At 32.4% G+C, this 25,714-nt stretch overlaps 1 long non-coding RNA gene and 1 pseudogene across 3 annotated transcripts in view; both read left to right on the top strand.

Annotated features, from left to right (window-relative positions):
* The first annotated feature begins 7,458 nt into the window (after window positions 1–7,458).
* Window positions 7,459–10,601, top strand: LOC107647112 (transcription elongation factor SPT6 homolog; annotated as a pseudogene). Its single transcript, XR_015885922.1, has 6 exons — window positions 7,459–7,582; window positions 7,719–7,973; window positions 8,061–8,155; window positions 8,233–8,961; window positions 9,529–9,601; window positions 9,707–10,601. The product of XR_015885922.1 is annotated as a transcription elongation factor SPT6 homolog (transcript).
* A 1,246-nt stretch (window positions 10,602–11,847) lies between these two features.
* Window positions 11,848–25,714, top strand: part of LOC148562353 (uncharacterized) — a 34,004-nt gene continuing 20,137 nt past the window's right edge. The window contains exons 1-2 of one of the 2 annotated variants that reach the window (XR_015886225.1): window positions 11,848–11,998; window positions 19,211–19,332. This is a non-coding gene — a long non-coding RNA (uncharacterized LOC148562353). Of the gene's footprint in view, window positions 12,018–19,210; window positions 19,333–25,714 lie in introns of both variants that reach the window. The other variant, XR_015886224.1, reaches the window with a different exon arrangement.

Here is a 25,714-nt window from a genome sequence, read left to right as displayed (position 1 = left end):
TTATTAGACCAAGACTTTGTTAGTTATTGTGTACTTGTGTTGCTCGATTTCAATGTTATGACTTTGTGAAATAGTATGGTAGTATTTTTTTGAATTGATTGAAAAAACCGAACAAACTGAACCAAACCAAACCAATTTTTGGTTTGGTTTGGTTTGGATGGCTTCGATAAAAAAACCGAACTAAACCAAATCGCAGTTTAATTAGATGATCGAATCGGATGACTTTTTCTTCAAAAACCGAACCAAACCGCACCGCGAACACCCCTAATGGCAACAATATAAAATGCCATAATTTCGAATATTATGGCAGTTCTTTAAAACCGCCGTAATATAAATACTATTTTAAACCACTTTTTTTGTAATGTCCGTGGAGAAGACTCTTTGTCGGTGGACTATTCTCTCCTTTCTCGAATCGTCAGTGAATGGGAATGATTTGTGAAGTCTTCGAGAAAATGAAAAATGAAAAGAAGATGAAGGGAGATTAAGGGAGGGAATTAGGTACTAAATACGAGAAATAATACGATGCATAGAGAATTTATTCTAAGTCATCTTGTGGCAAACGAAGTAAGGGTGTGTACGGCTCTAGCTAGTCTCCTGCTACACAGTTTTCACGGGATCTTTTTTGGCCAACTAATTTGCCACTGCATTCGTACTTCGCTGGATAAGCACAGAACGCAACTCCCAACTTGGGATATGTTTAAGCTAAAAAATTCTTTGCAATAAGTAATTCTCTTCATGGACTTCTAGATAACACCACTGATTAACAAGGAGAAAGGCATCCATTGAGCCAGTCTCACAAATCACGCGATTAACTCCAATCTTCAAAGCCATCAATAATTCATGTCAAATTGTCCAAATTTCTGCACGTATGACACTCACTTTAGGGATTTTATCGGAGTTGTCATGAATCCAATTTCCTGTTTCACCGCGGAAGACACATTCAAAGCTAAGTAGCTTCTCCTCTTTGAAGACGCTTGCATAATGATATAGGTTTAATTTCGTAAAATTTTTACTTTTTAAAAATAGTTTAATAAAAATAAATTTTAAGAAGATAATTTTTTTTAAAAATTATAATATTTATGGTTAGTAAATTAAATAAAATTAACTTTCAAAAAATACAAATAACAACAATTATGTTTAGTAAAATAATTTTTAAAATTAAAAAAATTATAATAAACATAATTACATAAATATAAGAGTTAAATTTAAAAATTAATTAATGTATGAAGATATATTAGATTTTTTAATTTTAATAAATATAAATTATATTTGAAAAGCTATATTTTAAGTGCTTTTTAAAAATATATTTATTTTTTAAAAATTACAAGTACAAACATAATTTTTTTTATTTATCAAATATAAAATGATGAAATTGTGCTTTCTAAAAGCATAAAGACCTTTTTAAAAAATTTTATCAGACGAAATTGTATTATACAAGACATGAAATTAATTATTAAGATCATTTGAGAGGCTAACCAATTTGTGTGGGATTTCTTTGGGTGTCCTGATCTGGTTAAGAGAAACACTAAGAAGTGCTGCCCTGCATTGTAAAAAATTATCATCAACAAAAATTATCTATCTTTCTATCAAATGAGCACAAACCAAAATCTTTTTCCTTATTCAATTTTGGGATTTACTAACAAATGCTATAAGAGTAATTGGCAAGGATCCAAAAGTAGAATTAAAAAAATTTCAAATAAAAATAAAACTTATACTTTTGTCCTTAAAAGAAATTAGGGGTAAGTACGATTTTGGTCCCTTAAGTTTAGTGCCAGAATCGAATTCGTCCCTCTTGTTATTTTGCCATTAAAGTCGTCCTTAATGTTTTTTTTCGTATTAAAATCGTCCTTTTTATTAAAATTTTTAATTTAATTCCTAAACTACCCCTATTCCTATTTTAATAATAAAAATTATAAAATAAAAAAAAAAACAAAACGCGTTTGGGGAGGGGGGGAAGAAAACGCGTGGGTGGGGGGGGGGTTACGAAGGTGCAGGTGCAGGGGCAGGGGAGGGGAAGGGAAGGGGGGGGGAGATGGCGCCGGGGAGGGGAGGGGAAGGGAAGGGGGGAGGGGGATGGCGCCGGGGAGGGAGCTGCTCACGTTGCTGCCGTCAGACCCTGTCGCCGCCGTTCGTGCTTCAGTCGCCGCTGCTGGTCGCCGCCTCGCCGCTGCTAGTCGTCGCCTCGCCGCTGCTGGTCGCCGCCTCGCCGCTGCTGCTCGTCGCCTCTGCTTCTTGCTTCGTCTTCTGCTTCTTCTTCTTCTTCGTCCCTTCTTCTTCTTCTTCTTATTATTATTATTGTTGTTACTGATTTGTTGCTGATTTGTGGAATATTATTGTTGTTTTCTGTTTCTGATTTGTTGATTTGGGGGAGGGGGAGACGGGGAGGGGGAGGTGACGCGGGATGGGGGTGGGGGTGCTGGGAAGGGAAGACGGGGAGGGGGGTGACGCGGGGTGGGGGTGGGGGTGGGGGTGCTGGGAAAGGAAAACGGGGAGGGGGAGGGGGAGGGGACGCGGGGTGGGGGGGAGGGAAGACGGGGAGGGGGGTGACGCGGGGTGGGGGTGCTGGGAAAGGAAAACGGGGAGGGTGCTGGGAAGGGAAGACGGGGAGGGGGGTGACGCAGGGTGGGGGTGCTGGGAAAGGAAAACGGGGAGGGGGAGGGGGAGGGGACGCGGGGTGGGGGGTGGGGGAGGGGGAAAGGGGGGAGGGGGACGACGGCGGCGTTGATGGTGGAGGTTGTGGCGGTGCTGGTGTGGTGGTGGTGGTGGTGGAGGAAGTAATTATGTTGGTAGTGGTGAGGGTATTTTTGTCCAAAAAAAATAAAAAGGACGATTTTAATACGAAAAAAAATATTAAGGACGACTTTAATGGCAAAATAACAAGAGGGACGAATTCGATTCTGGCACTAAACTTAAGAGACCAAAATCGTACTTACCCCAAGAAATTATTATTAGAGTATATGTTAATAATAAATCCCTACACTACTTTAAATTTTATAATTAGGTCATTCTTAGTGTAAAAAATGTTAGTTAACTGAATATTTTTTCACAAATTGAAGGTATTCATAATTAAAAATCTAACACTACAATATTTTGGGTCTATGACAACGATTTTTTAAAAAATAGTGACCTAAAAGGATCTATGATCACAGTTTTAGAGGTGACCTAAAGGAATCTATGATCACAGTTTTGGGGTGACCTAAAAGAATTTATAGTAACAATTTAAAAAAAAAGGATAACCTAAAAAAGTCTATGGTCACGGTTTTGGGAGGTGACCTAAAGGGATCTTTGGTCACGATTTTGGAGGGTGATCTAAAAAGGTCTATGGTCACGATTTTTCAAAAAAGGGTAACCTAAAGGGGTCTATAATCACAGTTTTAGAGGATGACCTAAAATGGTGTATGGTCACGATTTTTTGTGGTGACCTAAAAAGTTATACGCATTTGAAGTTTTTGGTAAAAAATTGAATTTCTACAACATATCAACTTTTCGGAAAACCTGGCAGTCATGCGTACGTGGTAGCATCATGCGTACGCGAGTAAATGGTTCTATCCAGTACTCTCGCGTATGCGACAGTGGTCTGCGTACGCGATAATTCCATTTTTGAACTCATGCGTACGCGGGAGTGTCATGCGTACACGAGCAAACGATTTTGTCCAATATCCTTACATACGCAAAGGTGGTCCGCGTACGCAACATTTCCAAACTTTTGAAATCATGTGTGCTGTGGAAGGTTTGCGTACCCATGACCACCCTGTTTTGCTAAAAATAAATTTTTAAATTTTCAACCATTCTTCTAGTCTTGTAAACCTCTATAAACCCCGTTATAATTTTAGAGTCGGTGTAATAGAGGGTAGAGGAGTTAAGAATGAGACTTAATGAGTCGAGATAGTGAATTGAAAAAAGATAAATTAAATGTAATAAAAGGTGTAATGAGTATGATTATGAAAATGAGAAATGATGATAATTGATTTTGATTATAATTTCGAATGAAGTGAAATGATATTGAGGGCGAATTTGATAACGAAATTGACTCTGATTGAGATATATTTACTTGGGTAGATGTAATTGCGTTGTTCTACTTGCTCCAGGTGATGGTTTGAGATCCTATGGTAGACGTAAGGATTGTGGTTTTGTCCCTCTTGCTTCCAGTTGAAATGCTGACCTTCTGTAGTAAGATGTGGTCGGACACTTAGACCTTTCCGGATAATTTTTCCAAGAGATGTGAATTCCTTTTGAGAGATGCGCGCACGTAGGAATTGTTCAGGCTTAGCTACCAAACATGTCGGGTTTGGTTGTATAACCATGATATCATCAGCCATAGGGCAGGCATAGATCATTTGCATTTGATTGATTTGTTTGAGTTTGCTACTTGTTTTGGTTTGTTTAGCTGTGCATATTAAGTGACTATGAGCTAATTGTGTTACCTGAATTTACTTTTCTATTATTTGTTTATCTTGCTTGTGTTTGAATATCTGAGAAGTTCCTCGTACTGGTGTCGATTGACGCTGAAGGCTGTTTTGGTTGGAATTTGGAGAGTTGTGGAGATAATGATAAAAGTGAATTAGATTAAAATTCGCTATGAGAATCTATGATAGAAAGGTTGTGACTAGTGACCACACACACTGCACAACACACCGCTTACACACACATACTATCTTTACTTTATTCTCCCTTTAATCTTTTAGTTTATTTTGCTTTTTTGAACGTGTTATATTTTTTATATGAGTGTATTTGCACTCACGAATTTTTTTAATTTTTTTCAGGTTTAACATTTAATAATTTATTTTAATTTTATATATATATATATATATATAACTTCACGTTAAATCGTATCACTTTATTATCATTGACTTATGATTCAAGTATAAAATATGAAGAGTAGGGTGTTACAAAGTTAAAAACTCCAATAAAAATTAACGTAAAATCCTAGTAACTATTAAACTACGTGTCACAAAAAGACTCACAAAAGAAAAATCTACTTCATACATCTTGTTTGTTTTTAGGACAATTCTATGATGCTGAAGGAAGAAATATTCCTCATCTGCTGAAATAGCGTGGCAAGCATTTAGAATAGACGCGTGTCCGTCCCATTTCAATGAATGTGAGAAAGTAAGGGTTGCTGTTCGTGGCAGTGCAACCAAGTGTGGGTCCTACCAATGCCAGTGGAGCTTTGACGATGTTTTAAGTTTTTAATTAATCCCCTTCTAATGGATTATTATTTGCAGCAATTTATGTTTATTGATTTATATTTTATACTATTTTAATGGATGAATTATGTTATTTAGAGTTGTGATTTTTGAATGAAAATAATTGAATTAACTTAAACAAAATCATATTAGGGTAGTTTTTAAGTTTTGTATCTCCATTGATGATAAACGACTTAACAAAAATAAAAAATTAATTACAATTAACTCATTTAATATAAATTATCATTAACGTTCTTTATAATTATTATTAGCCTTTATTGTGTTTTTAAATATAAAAGTCAAATCATAAAAAAAATATTAAATATTGATTACAAGAATGTCTAACAGTATCATATTTAATGTCATTAATAAATGAAACTGATAAGAATATGATAAGTAAATTGATAGGAGAGTGAGATAAAAAATAAAATTGTTATTAAATTATATAAATAAAGTAAATTATAGAAAATTTTGATTAATTATAACTGTTACCAAACTTTTTTTATTGTTTAACAACCACACAAAGTTTATTGGCCAACTGTTTTTCCATAACTTATACTTCATTTTTTAAATAAATTTCTCACAAATTAAACTAAAAAAAAAAATAAAAAATAGCCCCTGACAATTACCTCAAAAGACAACGAGATGCTTGACAACGAGACCCAAAATAGCCTCTGATTTTTATATTTAAAAATACAATAAAGACTAATAATAATTATAAAGAATGGTAATGATAATTTATATTAAATGAGTTAATTGTAATTGATTTTTTTATTTTTGTTAAGTCATTTATCATCATTTAATGGAGATACAAAACTTAAAAATTACCCTAATATAATTTTGTTTCGGTTAATTCAATTATTTTCATTCAAAAATTGCAACTCTAAATAACATAATTCATCCATTAAAATAGTATAAAATATAAATCAATAAACATAAATTGCTACAAATAATAATCCATTAGAAGGGGATTAATTAAAAACTTAAAACTTCGTCAAAGCTCCACTGATATTTGTAAGACCCACACTTGGTTGCACTGCCATGAACAGCAACCCTTACTTTTTCACATTCGTTGAAATGGGATGGACACGTTATTTCAGCAGATGAGGAATATTTCTTCCTTCAGCATCATAGAATTGTCCTTATTTTTAATGTATTTATCTTATCATATATTTTTTAAACACATATTAACTATTTTTTTATTATAATGAATTATTTTTATCTGTCTTTTGTATATTTAGAGCAACTCCAATGCTAAGAAATAAAGTTCCTCTTCTAACATACGGGGACTCAATTACCATTGGAGTGAAAAATGAAGGAAGGCTCTTCATGTGTATCAAGGTTGAGAATCCCTCTGAATAAAAACTTGCAACAACCAATAAAATCATACAATGTGGTAAGTTAATAAAATAAAAATAAAAATATATTAAATACTTATATATCTATTTAATTAATTATTTATATTAATTATTTAATAATTAGTTATATTAAATTATAATTAATATAAATAATTATATTAAATTTATTTTACATAAAAAATAAATTTAATTTGTACGTATTATAAAATAATTTTTAGTTAAATTATTTTTTTTATTTATAAAATTTAAAATACTAATTAAATTTGAGTTATTTATTTTAATATTTTATAATATTGAATTATTTTAAATTTATAAATTTAAATAATATTATTATAAAAAATAATAATTATATTAATTTTAATTACTTTAATTAATTAATTAAGTGAGACCACAATAGAAATTAAAGTTAGTTTTTTCTAATGAAAAAGAGAGAGATTTTTTTGAGTTTCTATTTATTGTTTATGATGCAAAAGCTGATGTGGAGTTACTTTTTATGCTGGAGATGATCTTACTCTCTCTTTGATTGAAATTACATTTATATCATTTATCAACAATTATGAAGAAGGCATTAAATTCATCGTTCTTGTTGAAAGACAATGGGGGAGACAAATAGATCAAGGAAAGCATGGTTAGAGATATATGATATGCCTTTGCATGCATAAAATGAGGATAACTTCCTTAAAGTGGCGTCTGTGTGGGGGGAGCCATTGGTCGGGGTGAAAAAATCGGTTGTTTCAGGAGGAATTTAATATGGAAAAATTTATGGTGGTAATTAACAAACTGGATGACTAAAATCCATGCTATTGTGACTTCAGACGTTGACGGTGACAAGTTTGACATATGCGTGAACCAAATTCTCCGGTGTCGATGTATGATATGATGGTCTGAAGAAGAAGCTTGGAGGTAGCTTGACAATGGAGAATAAAGTTCCGGCGGGTAATGAAGAGGCGGTTAAATCCCAAGTGCAAAAGGATGGTGGGGGTGAAGAACATGACCACGTGGGAATCGTAAATGTGGGGCCTAGGAACAATAATGAGGGTGGGGGAGAACATTTTGATTTTTGACTATGGATTAATGACTTATCGGGAGTTGGATAGATATGACTTGGATATACAAATTACAAAATGTAGAAAGCACATTCCCATTACAAAATTGAAATTCCACAAATGTTTAGTCAATGATATGTATATTGAGGAGATTATTCGGGAAACTCGAATGGGCCTTCAAAATAGCCCAAAGAAGCATGATAGTCAATCGAATGAGAACGGATACAGAAGAGGGGCCGAACAAGTGGAAGACAATATAACCCTCATTGATCCATCAATTCCTCCAGGATTCGAAGAGCATATAACAAAAATAAAGACCCAGAGGGAAGTAAAAACTCTGGTAGCCAGGAAGACAGATCCCATGTCACTTGTTGCTCTGGTAAGTATACTTAAATTTGATATTGCCATTTGTTTTAACACTAAACTTAAGGTTCTATTTTCCCTTATCTGTATTGTAGCTTGAGTTGGAGGATCCAAAGGAAACACCAGAGAGGAGATGGCTACAAATTTTACATATGCCATGTATGATACCCCTCAAGAAGTACCTAAGTGTGCTAGGCACATGGTATGCATATTTGACCTTGCTCAGGTTTATCCTTAAAAGTGACCTTTGATTTTATTCTAATGGATATTTTGTTTCAGGCAGCCGTTGAGATAAGTTGTGAGCCTAGCATTGGGAAGCATGTTCGCACTCACTCTCTTGATCATGCGGCGGTGTCTACTGTCCTACTGCTGATGGAAATACAACAATAGATTCTTTCCATCAGTTTGCTGGTGTGAAGTGGTTGCGCGAGAAGCCATTGTCTAAGTTTGAGGATGCTCAATGGCTCCTTATACAGAAGGCAGAGGAGGAGAAACTTCTCCAAGTTACTATTAAGCTTCCTGAAGAGTATCTTAATAAGTTAATAGACCAATTTAATGAGTATTATATTAGTGATAGTGTTAGCAGATTTGCTCAGCTGTGGAACGAACAGAGGAAGCTGATATTGAATGATGCAATTTTTCGGTTTCTCTTACCATCTATGGAAAAGGAGGCAAGAGGTGTTTTGTCAAGCAAGGCAAAGAATTGGTTACTTATGGAGTATGGGGAGGCATTGTGGAATAAGGTTTCTGTGGGACCTTATCAGCAGAAGGAAAATGATCTTAGCTCTGATGAAGAGGCTGCTCCTAGGGTTATCGCATGTTGTTGGGGACCTGGCAAACCACAAACAACTTCTGTTATGTTGGATTCTTCAGGAGAAGTGCTAGATGTGCTTTACACTGAAGAATGACCAGGAACGTGTGCTTAAGTTTATGACAGATCACCAACCACATGTTGTTTTGGGAGCTGTAAATTTGTCTTGCACTCGTCTAAAGGAAGATATAAATGAGGTTGGCATCTTGGTTTTCTTGTTACGCAATAATTTTTACCTCTCCTTATATTATGATGCTTCACCTGTTCCTGCAACTCGATTCTCCTAAGCAACATATGCAGTTTGTGGATGCTTATCTTCTAAAGTATTCATGCTAGGCTGGGCTTGCACTAGTTACTAGTCCCATTACTTGACCTTGAGTAGGAAATAGTTGTTGCTGTCTTGTACTATTGTTTGTATATAAAGAAATCAAGTATGTTTTGACGTCATAATTATAACCATTGTGACCCTATAATACTTCTGCATTGAAGCATGGACTGAATTCTTTTGTAGTTAGAGCTTGGGTAAAACCATTTGATAAGTAAATTTGGTTTACAGTTGCCTTTCTCTGATGTTTATTGGTTCTTTTACTCTATAATATGATATTTTTGTCCAAGTCATGTATTATCCATTCATTGTTTTATTTTATTTGTATATGGCAGTTCCTTTTGAATTGTGTGGAACTTCATTCCATGTAGCTGACCTTGTCGATGAGGGATTTATTATTTTATTGTAGGTCTCATGTGGTATACTTTATTTCTATTAGGTCATTTTTAAGATGGTGGAGGAAAACCCTCGAGATGTTGGGCATGAAATGGATCATGGATGGGCTCAGCATTGTGTATGGGGATGAATCTCTTCCCCGTCTTTATGAAAATCAACGAATTTCCTCCAACCAACTTCCTTCCCAACTAGGTAAGTACTACTGCTTTGATTGGGCTCAGATCCTTCCCCATTGGTGAGAGCTGGTGCAATTTTTACTCGGAAAGACTTCCTGACAGAACATAAACTTGGTAAAAAGGTGTTTGTCAATGCAGTTGGTTTTTTTGCGTGTACGACGAAGTGGGTTGGCTGCTAGCAGCAGTCAGTTTATTGATTTGCTGGATGATACAAGAATCCATCCAGAATCATATAGTCTTGCTATAGAGTTGGCTAAAGATGTCTATGAGGAGGATGGAACAGCTGATACAAACAATGATGATGATGCTGAGATGGCCATTGAGCATGTGAGAGACCGGCCTAGCTATTTGAAAAACCTAGACGTCGAGGAATATGCTGCTGGAAAGAAACGCCTGAACAAGATAGAAACTCTCTGACATAAAAAGAGAACTGATTCAAGGTTTCCAGGAATGGCGTAAGCAATATGAAGAACCAAGCCCGGATGAGGAGTTCTATATATAATTTCAGGTGAGACTGAGGAGACTCTGGCGGAAGGTAAAATTGTCCAAGCCACTGTTCGCAGAGTGCAAGCCCAGAAAGCAATATGTGGGCTTGAATCTGAAATGAGTGGAATCCTTATGAAACAAGACTACTGATGACTGGAGAGACGTAGTTGAACTTTCTGATAGGTTACTTGAGGGTGACATACTCACGTGTAAAATCAAGTCAATTCAAAAGAATAGGTATCAAGTCTTCCTTGTTTGTATAGAGAGTGAAATGAGAAGCAACCGGTTTCAAAACAACCGTGATCTTGATCCTTACTACCACGAAGACAGAAGCTCTCTGCAGAGTGATCAAGACAAAGGTCAGAAAGAAAAGGAGCTTGCAAAGAAGCATTTCAAGCCAAGGCTGATTGTCCATCCACGCTTTCAAAACATAACTGCTGATGAAGCAATGTAGGTTTGTTTGAGTAATTTTATATCATGATGTGTGTTCTATTGACCTTTTATTTCAATGGTATGATTTTCTTGTATTGCAAAATTAGCCTCTAGTCCTCTATTTATGCACATCTCAACAGTCTTAGACTTCAGAACTGAATGCTTGACAAAGACTAGAGAAAAACTACTAAATTATGTTGTTGATTTTAACATGTAGCAGACTCAATTAATACATTTACTCTATCTAGTTGGATAATAAGCACAGAATTCTGAATGGCTTTATATTTTTGTCTTCTATATCTGTTGTTATTATTTAAGACACCCAAGCAAGTAGCAATACCTGTGGGTTTCACTCATTTTGGGGGACAAATGAGCTTTGATAGATGGTCTGCTGGATGCTTTGGTGGGGATTCTCACATTTTTAAAATGTTGTTTTTGTTTATTTTGGATTTTCTTTTTTACAATTTTTGATTGGGAGGTTCAAATGATGGTTGCAACTTACTGTTTGATCAATCCCTCGGAGGCAGAAATGTGATTGTTGCCAACTTGGTCTAGCTTCCTTTTTGCTTATGTGAATCTAATCTTTCAGTTGGTATCTTATTATCTGTAACTAGTCATGGGACTAATATTATCCTTCATAAGCTTTAAATGATGCTTTGTATTGTTACTGATACTCTGCTGCTTTTCCTTCTCAATTCAGAAGGGCAGGATGAATATGAAAATGATGGATTTATAGTGGATGATGTTGAAGATGAAGATGAGCAAGATGAAGAAGAGAGGCCAGAAAGTGATGATGAGCGGCAGAAGAAGAAAAAGCCGAAGAAAAAGTAAGTTATTTATTTTGTGTATACCCCTCTTCAGAAAAAAAAAGAAATTTGTTTGAAAATAACTGTACTCTCTTTTGTATTTCTTGCTTGAAATTTTAATAAATATGTGATGTTATTCTTTTAAATTTTGATGAATTATTCCAACTGTTCAGGGTGGAGTATGTCCTTGATGAGGATGATTATGACTTGCATATATTTTCAATTATTGGCTTATAGTTGATAGAAAAATGATTGGGAATCTTAAACCATCTTTATTTTCCTCCTAATTTCTAAATAAAAATAAACAACTTTAAACTTTTTGGATTTTTATACCTTTTATGTTTTCAAAAATAAAAATATAATTATTTTTTACTTGAAAATTAGGAGAAAGATTTAAGAATCCCAATCATTAACTCTACTTGATAATATACAAGTCAACAATAATTTTCAATTTTCCATCAGGAGAGCAAAAAGTTCAAACGGCTGAAAATGGGTCAGAGGGATACCGAGGAGGAGCCCTCTGGATTATCTGGTGAGGAGTTTGATGGGAGTGGTAAAGTTGGGTGAACTGCTGAGGAGAAGCGTAAACGCAGTTTATTTGGTGATGACGAAGGTACTTCCTAATTCCACAGGTTTGTAGTTTGGTTTCTAATTGAGAATGCCCTCTTTTGGAAGATGGGTATTTTGAATGTTTACCAAATAGTTTTCTATTTCATGATACTGTTTGGTAAAATAAGGCGGAAACTTGCTCCCAATAAGCAGGAAGATACACGAGAATAGTGTTTGGTCTAGTTGGTTGGAAAATCTAAATAAAATAGCCATAATAAACATTAGGAAGCATTTCAAGTGCACCGGGAATACGGTACACCAATTATTTTAACCGTTGATCTGAATTATAAAAAAAATATATAATATATATTAATTGAAATCAACGGTTAAAACAACTGGTGCACCGGTACTCCCTAGTGCACTTGAAATGTTTCCTAAACATTATATCAAAGAGCTAAAGTTTATAAGTTGAAATCCTAAATTAATGGAAGACTAGAATGTTCTTTTTTAATTTTTGGGAGCATATGCCAACTCTGAGAAATATCTCATGAGAGTTCTCAAGAAGGGTGCCTGGCTTTTAAAAGATCAGATTAATATGAGTGAAAAGGCTTATGGGCTACTATAGAATAACAAACTTTAAGCATAACTGACTCCTCTATAGAACATTTTCATTAAATGTTATAATAAAGTTGTTATCTAAAATGGTTTTGTACAATCTATTTTGCATATACCCTAATGCTGTTCACTTACTATTGGTGCTGTTGGAAAATACACTGATGTAGTTGGTTGTTTGTCCCTTGGCACGAAGTCCGCAATTTTATTGAGGCGGTGAGCTTCTCCTTAACGAGTTTCTCAATAGAATACCTTCCCCGTTTATGAAGAACTAAGAAAATGAACCAACGATCCTTTATGTCTACATAAATATACAAATTCAACCCATATTAACAGAATTCAGTCTAGTCCACCTTGAATCTTCTCGTAGGTCCGTATCTCACGTAGGCCCAGTATCTCATATAGGAGACTATCTCAGGGACGGATCCAGAAATATTATTCTGGAAGGTCAATAACATATATAATATTAAAAAATTATACAAAAAATTATATAATGTAAAATGTATTTCAAAATTATATCGATAGAGAATATATTTTAAAGTACAAAAATATGTATGTATTTTTTATTAACGAAGTGGTCGATTCTTCCTATCATAAAATTTATCGATAATAGAATCTGTGTCAAATTTTTCTGCAATTTTCTTTTCAATATAATTAAAAGACAATTAGCAAGAAATTAATCTTTCATTTTGTTTATGAGTTATTTTTCATAATATTCATCCAGTAGTTCCAACAAAAAGATCACAAAAATAAAAAAATAAAAAAATAATTAATAAAAATTACTAAAATTTTAGAAAAAATAAAAATTATCAACATAAAGATTATAAAAAATAAATAAAAAAATAATTAAGAATATATTTGTCTCTTTATAAAAAAATTTGGTTTTTCTTCTTAAATATTATAAAATAATTTGGTCCTTTTTAATAATTTTGGTATTAAAGGTTCTTTTTAATAATTAAATCTTCCTAACGGTCCTTTACAATATTTTTTTCTAAATATATAATGTGATAGTTATGTATTTAAAATTATATTATTTATTCTGTTTTTCTAAAAAAATTGAAAAAGATGAAAAAAGTTAATATTTTCATGTATTATATATAATATTTTAAATAAATTATATTTTAAAAATATTTTTATGAAAAATTATATTATATAATAATATCTTTAATAAAAATAGTTAGTTAATAAATTTTGAATATAATAATCTAATTATTTTTCAAGTAATATAAAATAAAATTTTAATTATTTTATATTTTTATGTTACAGTTTAAAATATTATTTTAATATAATTTTTTAATATTATAAAATTTTTTTCCATAATAATTAATTTTAATAAATAAAAAATACTCATATATTTTGTATTTATATATTTTATATTTAATTATTTAAGAATAAAAGATTCTGTTGCCATTTAAAGTATTGTGCATTAAAGTATTGCCATTTAAAACATTTATTTATGTATTAGGATATTCTGTATTTATTAGAGTCCATCAATGTTCTTATTTTATATTAGTCTTTGATTTTCATCTAATAAAATCCAATGGTCTATATAAGTATTGCCATTTAAAGCATTTATTTATGTATTAGGATATTCTGTATTTATTAGAGTTCATCAATGTTCTTATTTTATATTATCCTTTGATTTTCATCTAATAAAATCCAATGATCTATATAAGTGTGGCTCATTCAATAAGTATATAATTGTTGAACTTATTTTAGACATATCCGGATATTAGACTGTAACAAGGATAATAACCCGTGCTATGCACGTGATAAGATTGAAATTATAATTTTAAATTATTTTATTAAAATTAATTTGAATTATGATAATTTGATTAATAAAATGTAACATATTATATATTGTTTGTTTTTTCTTAATCTAGTGTTAAATGTATTAACTCTAAAATAGTTATTAATTGGTTTTAATAATCTACTTTTTTCAATAAATCAAACATATATTCTCAATGTGACCATAAATAACCTAGTAATACTTAGACCCACTAACAAATTTTTATATATTATTTTACTGTCAAGTAAGAACATATCAAAATCAGTTTAAAATAAATAATAAATTATTAGAGAATTCTAATGTACAAAATTCTCTAATAAATAATAAATAATTTAAACCTACCAAAAAATAACTCAACACTTTTCTTTGATACCTGCAAAATATATACCTGAAATAATATTATATCAATGTCAGTATACAGTTTTACAATCATCGACCGTATTTACTACGTGACTCCTTCTTAAAAGTTATTCTACACACGTGTGCAGTCGGAACATAAATTACTGGACTTTATTTTATTTTTCTAATTAAATTATTATAATTATGCGTTATTCATTAAATGCTAATTATAATATAATTGTAATATTGTAATATAATTATAATAAAGGTATTTTTCTAAAATAAATTTAGAAGAGAGAATAGTGCTTTCATTTTGAAGAAAAAATGAATAATTTTAATTACATCATAAGCTTAATTACGTCATACCTATGGTCTAAAGGCACAGTTATAATAACCCATTAAAAAGTATTTAATTAGTTAATACAAATAATTAGTATAACTCATTTAGTTCCATAAATTAAAAGAAATAAATGTGAAAAGAAGAGATAAAGAGAAAGTGAAATTATAAAAACGTGTAGCCATTAAAAAGCAATAAAAAAGTTTCTTTTAGTTTTTTATTTATTAATTATTAATTTATTATAATTAATTTCACAACATTTATTATACGTTATTCTTCTTACAAATTAATACAATCAATTAATTGATATCAATTATCAATAATTAAAAATGCATGTCTCAATTTTTTGTTAAAGTAAAATAAAATAAAATACATATATAAAAATGCACGTCTCATTTTATATATATATATATATATATATATATGAATTGAAATACACATGACAAAATAGAATATTACAAAACAAAATTATAGTAAGATTATTTAAAAACAACATAAAGATAACACATCTTTTTTAATCAGAAGCTAAATGAAAAAAAAAGTATGCACCTAATAATAAGAAATTAAAATAAATAAAAATTTAAAAAAATATAAAAAAATAAAATATATAAATAAAAATTAAAAAATTAAATAAATTACAAAAATGGTACCTTAAACATGAGAGAGAGGGAGATAAATAAAAATAAAAGAAACAAAAATTAAATAAATTATAAAAATTGTACCCTAAACATGAAAGAGAGAGGGAGGGAGGGAGGGACGGAGAGAGGGAGAGAAAAAAGATAGTAAATGAGTAAAAAATATTTGATCTTGTATAAATAGATAGTATTGAGAAAAATAAATTAATTAAATTAGTTCATATATTTCGTTATCATATTTATTATTTATTAAATAATTTGATATTTACTCCAATCAAATCAAATAATTAATATAATTAGAAAAATTAATTAATTGATATAATTAATTATAATTAATCAATTCATATAAATTATAATAAATTGTGAGATTTGAATGTTTAATCAAATTAATTAGTTGATATAATTAATTATATATAATTGATTTGCTTTAACGAATTAAATGAAATAGATCAGAAAACATCTCAAGAGTGTGCCACATCAGTTCCATCATTAAGTGCAAAAATTTAATTTTTATATAATAAAATAGAATAGAATAGATAGATAATAAAGATATTTTCTTAAATTAGTATATTTATACATTATTCATTGAATATTAATTATAATATTGTAATATAATTATAATAAAAATATTTTTTTTAAAATAAATTTATTTAAAAAATATAAATTGATTATTAATAATTGGTATTATTATTAATAAAAATTGATTATTAATAAGATTGAATTATAATTTTTTGGAAGAAAAACATGCATTCATCTTGATATTGTTCGTGGATTCTTATCAGATTGAATTATAATTATCATTAGAATAGATAAAATTATTTTAATCTTATTACTCGATTGTAGAATAAAAAATAATCATATATCTATAAAAAATTATAACAAAAAAATAATTAATATATGTAACTTAAATTTTATATGTATAATATATATAAATAAACAAATATTTAAAATTATTAAACAAAATTATTATATATGTATAGATAAATAAAAAAATTGTTATAATTTATGAAAATTACACCTATGGTGATATTAATAATAAAGGATAAAAAAATTATCGAATAATTGTAGGCTCAAAATAAAATTAATTATGATCAGAAAATAATTAATATATGCGATTTAAATATATTTACATACAATTAATATATATATATATATATATATATTTAGAATTATTTAACAAAATAAATATATTCTAAAAATAAAAAATATTAACTAAACAATTGATATATATACATATAAATAAATACGGAAATTAGTATGATTTATGAATATTATTATGCGTATAATGGTATTAATGGAATAACAAAATTATTGAATGATTGTAGGCTAAAAAAATATTTATAATAAAAAAATAAAAAAATAATTAATATATATGACTTAATATATATGTATACTTGAATAAAGAAAGATTTAAAATTATTTAAACAAAATAAATAAATATATCATACGAATAAAAAAATTATTGACTAATCGATCAATATATACTGGTAGTATAAATAAAAAAAACTATTAAATAAAAAATAAATAATATATTTTTAATTTTGTGAATAAAACGTAAATAACTATAATATAATAATTTGTTTAATTATTAATATTTACAATTGTTATTTTAAATCATAAATTTAGAAAAAAAAAGTAGATTAACAAAAATCATTAATAACTATATTAGAATTGATAAAATAAAATATATAAATAAAGATAAAAAAATTAAATAAATTACAAAAATTGTACCTTAAACATGAGAGAGAGGGAGAGAGGGAGGGATGGAGATAAATAAAGATAAAAGAAATTAAATAAATTACAAAAATTGTGCTTTAAACATGAGAGAGAGAGGAGGAGGGAGGGAGAGAGGGAGATAAATAAAGATAAAAGAAACAAAAATTAAATAAATTATAAAAATTGTACCCTAAAACATGAGAGAGAGGAAGTGAGGGAGGGAGAGAGGGAGAGAGAAAAGAGAGTGAATGAGTAAAAAACATTTGATCTTGTATAAATAGATGGTATTGAGAAAAATAAATTAATTAAATTAATTCATATATTTCGTTATTCATATTTATTATTTATTAAATAATTTGATATTTACTCCAATCAAATCAAATAATTAATATAATTAATCAAATTAATTAATTGATATAATTAATTATAATTAATCAATTCATATAAATTATAATAAATGGTGGGATTTGAATGTTTAATTAAATTAATTAATTGATATAATTAATTAAATATAATTCATTTGCTTTAACGAATTAAATGAAATATATTAGAAAACACCTTAAGAACGTGCCACATCAGTTCCATCATTAAGTGCAAAAATTCGATTTTTATATAATAGAATAGAATAGAATAAAATAGATAGACAATAAAGATATTTTCTTAAATTAGTATATTTATACATTATTCATTAAATATTAATTGTAATATTGTAATATAATTATAATAAAGATATTTTTTAAAATAAATTTATTTAGAGAAATATAAATTGGTTATTAATAACCGGTGCCATTATCATATAATTAAAATGATTAAAAATATTTTCGATTGATAATTGATAAGTAGATTAATAATGTATTAAATATTAATTTTATATAACTATATATAGTAAATATATTTTCCTAAATTAGTATAATTATGTATTATTAATTAAATGCTAATTATAGTATAATTATAATAAAGATATTTTTATAAAATAAACTTAGAAGAGAAAATAGTGCATTCATTTTGGCAAAAAAATAGATTCATGAAGAATCAACACCTCACTTCTATTAGTTGGGGGAAAATCCAATTTTAGTATATTAAGTAAATTATTATTATTATTATTATTATTATTATTATTATTATTATTATTATTATTATTATTATTGGATAATAAATAAGAATTAGAATTATATCAATAGTTTTAAAATTAATATAATTAAAATGACTAAAAATATTTAAAATCAACATGCGTAATTAATATCATAAGATTTGATCATTTTATGATTAGAATCAAATATTCTTATCATGATTATCACGATCTGTGCTATTATTATATCATTATCATATATTATTATTATTATTATTATTATTATTATTATTATTATTATTAAAAGTATTTTTAATTGATAATTGATAAGTAGTTTAATAATGTATTAAATATTGATTTGATATAATTATAATGAAGATATGTTTCTAAATTAGTATAATTATGTATTATTCATTAAATATTAATTATAATATAATTATAATAAAAATATTTTTTATAAAATAATTTAGAATAGAGAAAGTGCATTTATTTTGGAGGAAAAACGGAGTCACGAGAAATCGACACCTCATTTTTATTAGTCGGGAGAAAACCAAATTTTAGTATATTAAGTAGATAAGAGGAGAAGAATTCTAATTTTTCCAGGATGTGAAACAGGCTCATGGGAAAGATGATATAATTTTCTATGATCGTTGAAATTTTTGATAAAACCAGGCAAGTGAATAAATCTTGAGTCATTGGTATAGGGATTATAAATCTTTATACCTTTATTTTTTTTTTTTCATAAAGCATGAAAAACCCATTACTTTCCTTGATCGCAGATTCTCCAGGTTCTTGCATGAGAAATCCAAAATTAATTGATCTTCTGCATAATGTGGAGCTAGGGAAGATTTGGACAACTTGAGGTGATGGTACTTCTATTTGATGAGCAAGAAGCAGCAAGGTATGTGTTTTCGGGGTAGTGTTAAACTTTGCATGAGCCTTCCCGAATTCCTCACTGTTGATAAGCTGATTAGTTAATTCCATTTCTTGTTGACAAGTTTGAAAGGTAGAAACAATTCAGGAGACACGTTAATAAGAATCTTTGTTAATAAATCATGGGTAGAGCTCATCTTCTTTGATAACCACATGTTCTGGAAAAGGACTAAAAGTGTTCTTGACGATTTTGAAATGGAAAGTGGTAAAATCTAGTTGAGAGTTTTAGAACGAAGTTCTTGATAAGGGGTTAAGAGAGAATTCTTGTGTTCTTTGACGATTGTGACACAAAGGGTACGGTAGAATGTTAAGACTTCAGAGGGGGAAAAGATGTTTAAATATAATTTCCTTTAATAAACACGTTAATAAAAATATAAACATGTTAATAATAAAAATGATTTATAAATATTAAAAATTAGCAAATAAATTTGTGTGCGCGCGTGTATTATTTAGTGAATTTCTCCATAAAATGATCACTTATATATTAGAATATAATAAAAATTTTCATAACAAAATAATAAATAACAACAACAAAGTCTTGTCCATTAGGTAGGTCAGCTACATATAATAAAATAATAAATATTTTATACGTGATTAAAATTTTTTATGTATTCAATCAATTGATATATATATATATATATATGAAATGTGACAAAATGCGAATAGAGGACAAACTATTGGAAGGTGACGAAAAATATATAGTTTCTACATGAAAAAGAGTAAGTAGCGGGCGGATGAGCTAATAATCAGTAAAGTTAGAAAAGTATCAAAGTATTGACAAAAGAATGAACAATTTCATATCATTCCGTAGAGAGAATGAGAGAAGGAGAGAGCGGGAGAGAACGTTTGAGGGTGAAACACGGTGAAGAAGATGGCCATGCCATCGAAAGAGATAAGGGGGAGAGTGTGGGAGGGTTTGCATCAGGTGTGAAGGAGGGATCAAGTAAGGGCGACCTTAGTTCCAGGGTGACTTCCAAGATTTCGTTCCGTGACAAGGTTATTGGTTCTACGGTAGCCACAGGGATAAATCGGGCTGAAGCTCTAGATGAGGATTCCATGGCAGTGGTCACTGAAAAACAAGGAGATCCTATGCCTCCAAGAGTTTGCTTCTCCGAAGAGGCTAGGAACATCCTTTCTGAACCATACAAGGAAGCAATTGTGATTAAGGTTCTTGGAAAAAACTGTTGTTACACGGCCATATTTCACAAATTGAAAGGAGTACGGAGGATCACAGGTGGATATGAAATCTTGGATGTGGGTTTTGGGTACTTCCTCGTTAAATTTGATCGCATGGACGATCGAGAGAAGGTTTTACTAGGGGGGGCCATGGATGATCTTCGGTCACTATATTGCGGTCAAGCCATGGACACCGGATTTTAAACCTTGTGAGGACACTTTCGGGGAGACTATGGTTTGGGTTCGAATCTCTGGTTTGAGCATATGGTACTATCAGGATAAAGCCATGATGAGAATCGCTTCTGCTGTGGGAAGACCAGTCAAGGTGGATCTGGCTACTAAGTTGGCGAAAAGGGGAAAATTTGCTCGGGCTTGCGTGCAAATTAATCTTGGTTTGCTGGTGGTCCGGAGTGTGATTGTCGATGAGTTTGAATATAAGGTGGAGTATGAATGCTTACACCTTATTTGTGACAAGTGCAATTGTTTCGGGCATCCAGCAACTGACTGCAAAATGACCCCAATAGATTCGGAAAGGGTGGATCGAAAGGAAACATCAGTGACCGAGACGGCAGCCCGGGTGGTGCAGCCACAGGAAGCTTCAAAAGAGAAAATTTTTGAATTTGGATGCAATCCCAAAGAGTCAGTGATAGTTGCAGAAATTGGGGAGGAATTAGATGATACGTTGCATGGGAAGGAAGTGGGGTCCCAACATTTGGAAAATGAGGCTGGCTGGACCAAAGTCAGCGGTAAAAGGAGAGGAAAACTGAGTCAATCAAACAAAGCCCAACAAACATCTAAAGATAAAATGCCGGTGCGCTCAAATCAGAAATTGGACCAGAACCGTGACTTTGGGCTACGTATGAGAGGAGCCGAATCAGGGGTGAAGACCGGGTCGGTTAGCGGATCTAAGGCACGCATGGCATCTTCCAAACAGCAAGGGGTGAAGGGCAAATCTGTCTCTGTTGCGGTGCCGACTTTCACTGCCATTATCAAAAACAGACACAAGAGGTTGCGCCCTTCTTCTTTGCAGAATTCGCCGTCGACTCCGGACTGCCTTGGCAACACCAGCAAGCAGCAAATCGGCAAATTGGAAGGGTTGTCAGTGGAGGGACACAGACAAACCGGGCAACAACCGAACAAGGACAAGCAAGGCTCAGGGGGATATGATGGTGGATCTTCATCATCTCGTTAGGGACTTCAGCTGAGGTTGGTCCTTTTTACAATACAAATTGTTTTATGGATTATTTAGATTTAAGCTTTCTATTTTGGAATATTAGAGGTGCCTCTAATAAATTGGCCCGGGTTCATAGTAAGGAGTTAGCGAATAAATTTCATCCTACTTTTTTCATTCTGTTTGAAACCCATATTGCTTTCGAGAGGATGAAATCTTTTTGGAATAATCTAGGTTACCATGGTGTTGGTATCGTTGAGGCTAATGGTCATAGTGGGGGTATCTGGGTTCTATGTTCTAATTCAAATATTTCTGTGAGAGTATTGGATGTAGTTGATCAATGTATCAGTTTTGAAATCACTATGGGCAATACATCTAGTTACTGCAGTGCGGTGTATGCTAATCCGCATATACATCGGCGTAAAGAACTGTGGGGTGACTTGACAAGGATTGCTAATATGATCCACGGACCTTGGATTGTGTTAGGGGACTTTAATGATGTTTTGTTGCAGAGTGAAGTTAGAGAGGGGCAATTTAGACTTGCCAGAGCAGAACAATTTGCAGAAACATTGGAGGATTGTGGGCTATTTGATATGGGGGCTATTGGGAGAAGATTCACTTGGTACAGGAAGGTGAAAGGTGGGGTGCAGGTGGCCAAGAAGCTTGATAGAGCAGTCATCAACCAGGACTGGCGACTAATGTTTCCGGAGGTTTATACTGAGGTGCTGGCGCGCCTTCACTCTGATCATTGCCCATTATTCACTAGGTGCAAGATGGCAAAGAGGGCTACCAAGGGCCATCGTCCGTTCAGATTCCAGGCTGCGTGGATGACTCATCCTCTTTTTAGGAATGTTGTTGATACAGCTTGGAATAGAGGAGCTCCGGATGTAGTCAAATGTTTGTTGGAGGTTCAAAAAGATGCAACTAGCTTCAATAAAAAGGTTTTTGGCAATATTTTTGTCAAGAAAAGGGAGTTGGAGAGGCTTTTGAATGACGTTCAAATTACTCTGGAAAGTTGGGAGGATCAACAGCTTAGGATCAAAGAGCAAGTTTTGCATCAGGAACTGAATGCTGTCCTTCTTCAGGAAGAGTTGTTGTGGTATCAAAAATCTAGAGAACAATGGGTGAGATGTGGAGACAGAAATACAAAATTCTTTCATCTGCAAACAGTTATCAGGAGAAAGAGGAACAAAATTCATGGGTTATTTTTGGAGGATGGGTCTTGGGCCATGGAGACTACGACTCTAGAAATGGCGGCAAATTCTTTCTTTCAAAAGCTCTTTTCTACAAGGGAGGATATTGACCTGGACGCCATGGGGCCTTTTCCTTGCCCGTCTCTTAGTACTGAGGCTTGTCAAAAGTTAGTGGAACCGGTGACGTCTGAAGAGGTTAAAAGAGCTGTGATGACCATGAGTTCATTTAAAGCCCCAGGGCCAGATGGATTTCAAGCAATTTTCTACAAAGAGTTCTGGGACTCTCTTAGCAACGATGTGTGTAGACTGGTCAAGCGAGCCTTTGAGGGTGAGCCCTTGAATGCGGCTATTTTCGATACTCTCATTGTTCTAATTCCTAAAGTGGAAGTTCCCTCTTCCTTACGGGAGTTTCGGCCTATTAGCTTATGTAATGTAATTTATAAAATTGTCACAAAGGTTCTAGTTAACAGGTTCAGACCTTTTCTGTCGGAGATCATTGGTCCTTTGCAAGGAGGGTTCATTCCAGGAAGAGGAACCACAGAGAATATTATCATTGCTCAAGAGATTATGCACTTCATGAGGAACACCAAGTCTCGAAAAGGGACCATGACATTCAAGATTGATTTGGAAAAAGCTTATGACAGGGTAGACTGGCGTTTTCTGGAAGCTACTTTGGTCCGATTTGGGTTTCCAAAGGCTACCATTAATCTTATATTGAATTGTGTGACTTCCTCTTTGTTGGCAGTTTTGTGGAATGGGAATAGGCTCCAAAATTTCAATCCGAAGAGAGGGTTGAGGCAAGGAGATCCTATGACTCCTTATCTATTTGTACTCTGTATGGAAATGCTTGCCTGCTTTATCTCTCATAGAGTTTCCCAAGGTTTGTGGAACCCAGTTGCAGTTTCTAGGAATGGACCACGACTCTCTCATTTGATGTTTGCAGATGATCTTTTGCTTTTCTGTAAGGCATCAAAAGCTCAAGTAATAGAGGTCATGCATTGTTTGGACTTGTTTTCTAGAGCGTCAGGTTTAAAGGTAAATCTTCATAAGTCAAAGGCCCAGTGTTCCAAGAGGGTGTCAGAGAGGAGAAAAGAGGTTCTCTCAAGGGTCTCTAACATCCGGTTCTGCAATGATTTGGGTAAATACCTGGGAATTAACATCGGTCATGCCAGAGCTTCCAGGAAGACGGCTCAGGAGATTATTGAAAAAATTTCGAGAAAGCTCTCCAGTTGGAAAGGACGCCTACTGAATAAGGCAGGGAGGCTTTGTCTTGTTAAATCGGTTATGGCCTCTATCCCAGTTTATGAAATGCAAATTTCTCTTCTCCCGAAGTATGCATGTAATAAAATTGATTCCTTGATGAGACAATTCTTGTGGAAAGGCCAAGCGACTGGAAAAGGGCTACCTCTGGTCAGGTGGGAGGTCGCCATAACTCCTAAAAAGGCAGGAGGATTGGGTATTAGGGATACTTCTTGTGCTAACATGGCGCTTCTGGGAAAGTTGGTATGGGATTGTCTAAATAATAGTGAGAAGTTATGGGTGCAGGTTTTGAAGCATAAATATCTCAGGAATCAATCTGGTATGAACGGAAACAGTAGAAATTCTTCATCGGCTACCTGGAAGAACATTGTTAGTGCCTATGAGCATCTCAAGGAAGGGCTTCATTGGAATATTGGAGATGTCCACAAATCAGTTTGGTATGATGAGTGGACTCCTTTTGGTAAGCTTTGCAACCTTGTTCCTTATGTACATATTTCTGAATCAGATTTCATGGTGGCTGACTTGTGGAAAGGGGTGTCTTGGGAGGTTGATAGTCTTACCACGCCTATTCCGCATGAGATTAAGCAGTTTATTTGTGGTCTGAGATATCCTAGTTGGACTGAGTTGGAGCCACAGTGGGAGTGGTGGCCTGCAGCAACAAAAAAGTATAGTGCAAGGGAGGGTTACAGATGGTTATTAAAGAAAACATTAAATTGGAATGCCAACAGTAATTGGAACTGGTTGTGGAACACAAACATTCCAGAGAAGTTCAAATTTACTATGTGGCTTAGCTTACATGATGCTCTACCAACTGAGACCTTTCGATTCAAGCGGCATTTAGCTTCTTCAGATATGTGTAAGAGATGTAACAAGGCGCAGGAGACTATGGAGCATTGCCTTAGAGACTGTGAACGATCAAAGGCAATCTGGTATATATTGGATCCTAGTATCCTGGACTCGACGGCTAGTACTGCTCTTGAAGAGTGGTTTCGGAAGGCCTTGGCTAACAATGAGGCGTCCTTTGGTGCAGGGCTTTGGTGGGTATGGAGACATAGGTGCAATGACATATTCAACACTGACAACCCTTGGACAGGCCATAAGGTTGTTGCCTTGGCCAGAATTACCGCCAAGGACTTACAGGTTTACAGGAATCGAAGCAATGCCTTTAGGTTTCTCCGAAATTGCCTGTGTTGGGAACCACCGGTAGGCAATAGTTTTAAAGTTAATTGTGATGCAAGCTTGTATATGGATTCAAATTTAGCGGGATTTGGGTGTATTATTAGAGATTCTAAGGGAGATTGGATCTCGGGCTGCTCTGGAAGCATTCCCCCTTGGTCTATAATCAGATGTGAATTATTTGCTGCTTGGAGGGGGCTGGTTTTAGCTTGGGATTGCGGTTTGAGGGATATTATATGTGAAACAGAGATCCTTGACATTCTGCCCATCATGCATGAGCTTACAAGTGGGTATCCATCTGAAGTAACAGATTTGGTTCACAAGATTCAGGAGCTTTTATCTCGTCCTTGGCTTGTTCACGTTGAATGGGTGTC

Source organism: Arachis ipaensis, chromosome B6 (genome assembly GCF_059453495.1).
Source record: "Arachis ipaensis isolate K30076 ecotype BB chromosome B6, ASM5945349v1, whole genome shotgun sequence".
Taxonomy (NCBI): Eukaryota; Viridiplantae; Streptophyta; class Magnoliopsida; order Fabales; family Fabaceae; genus Arachis; species Arachis ipaensis.
This window is presented reverse-complemented; position numbering and strand designations above follow the sequence as displayed.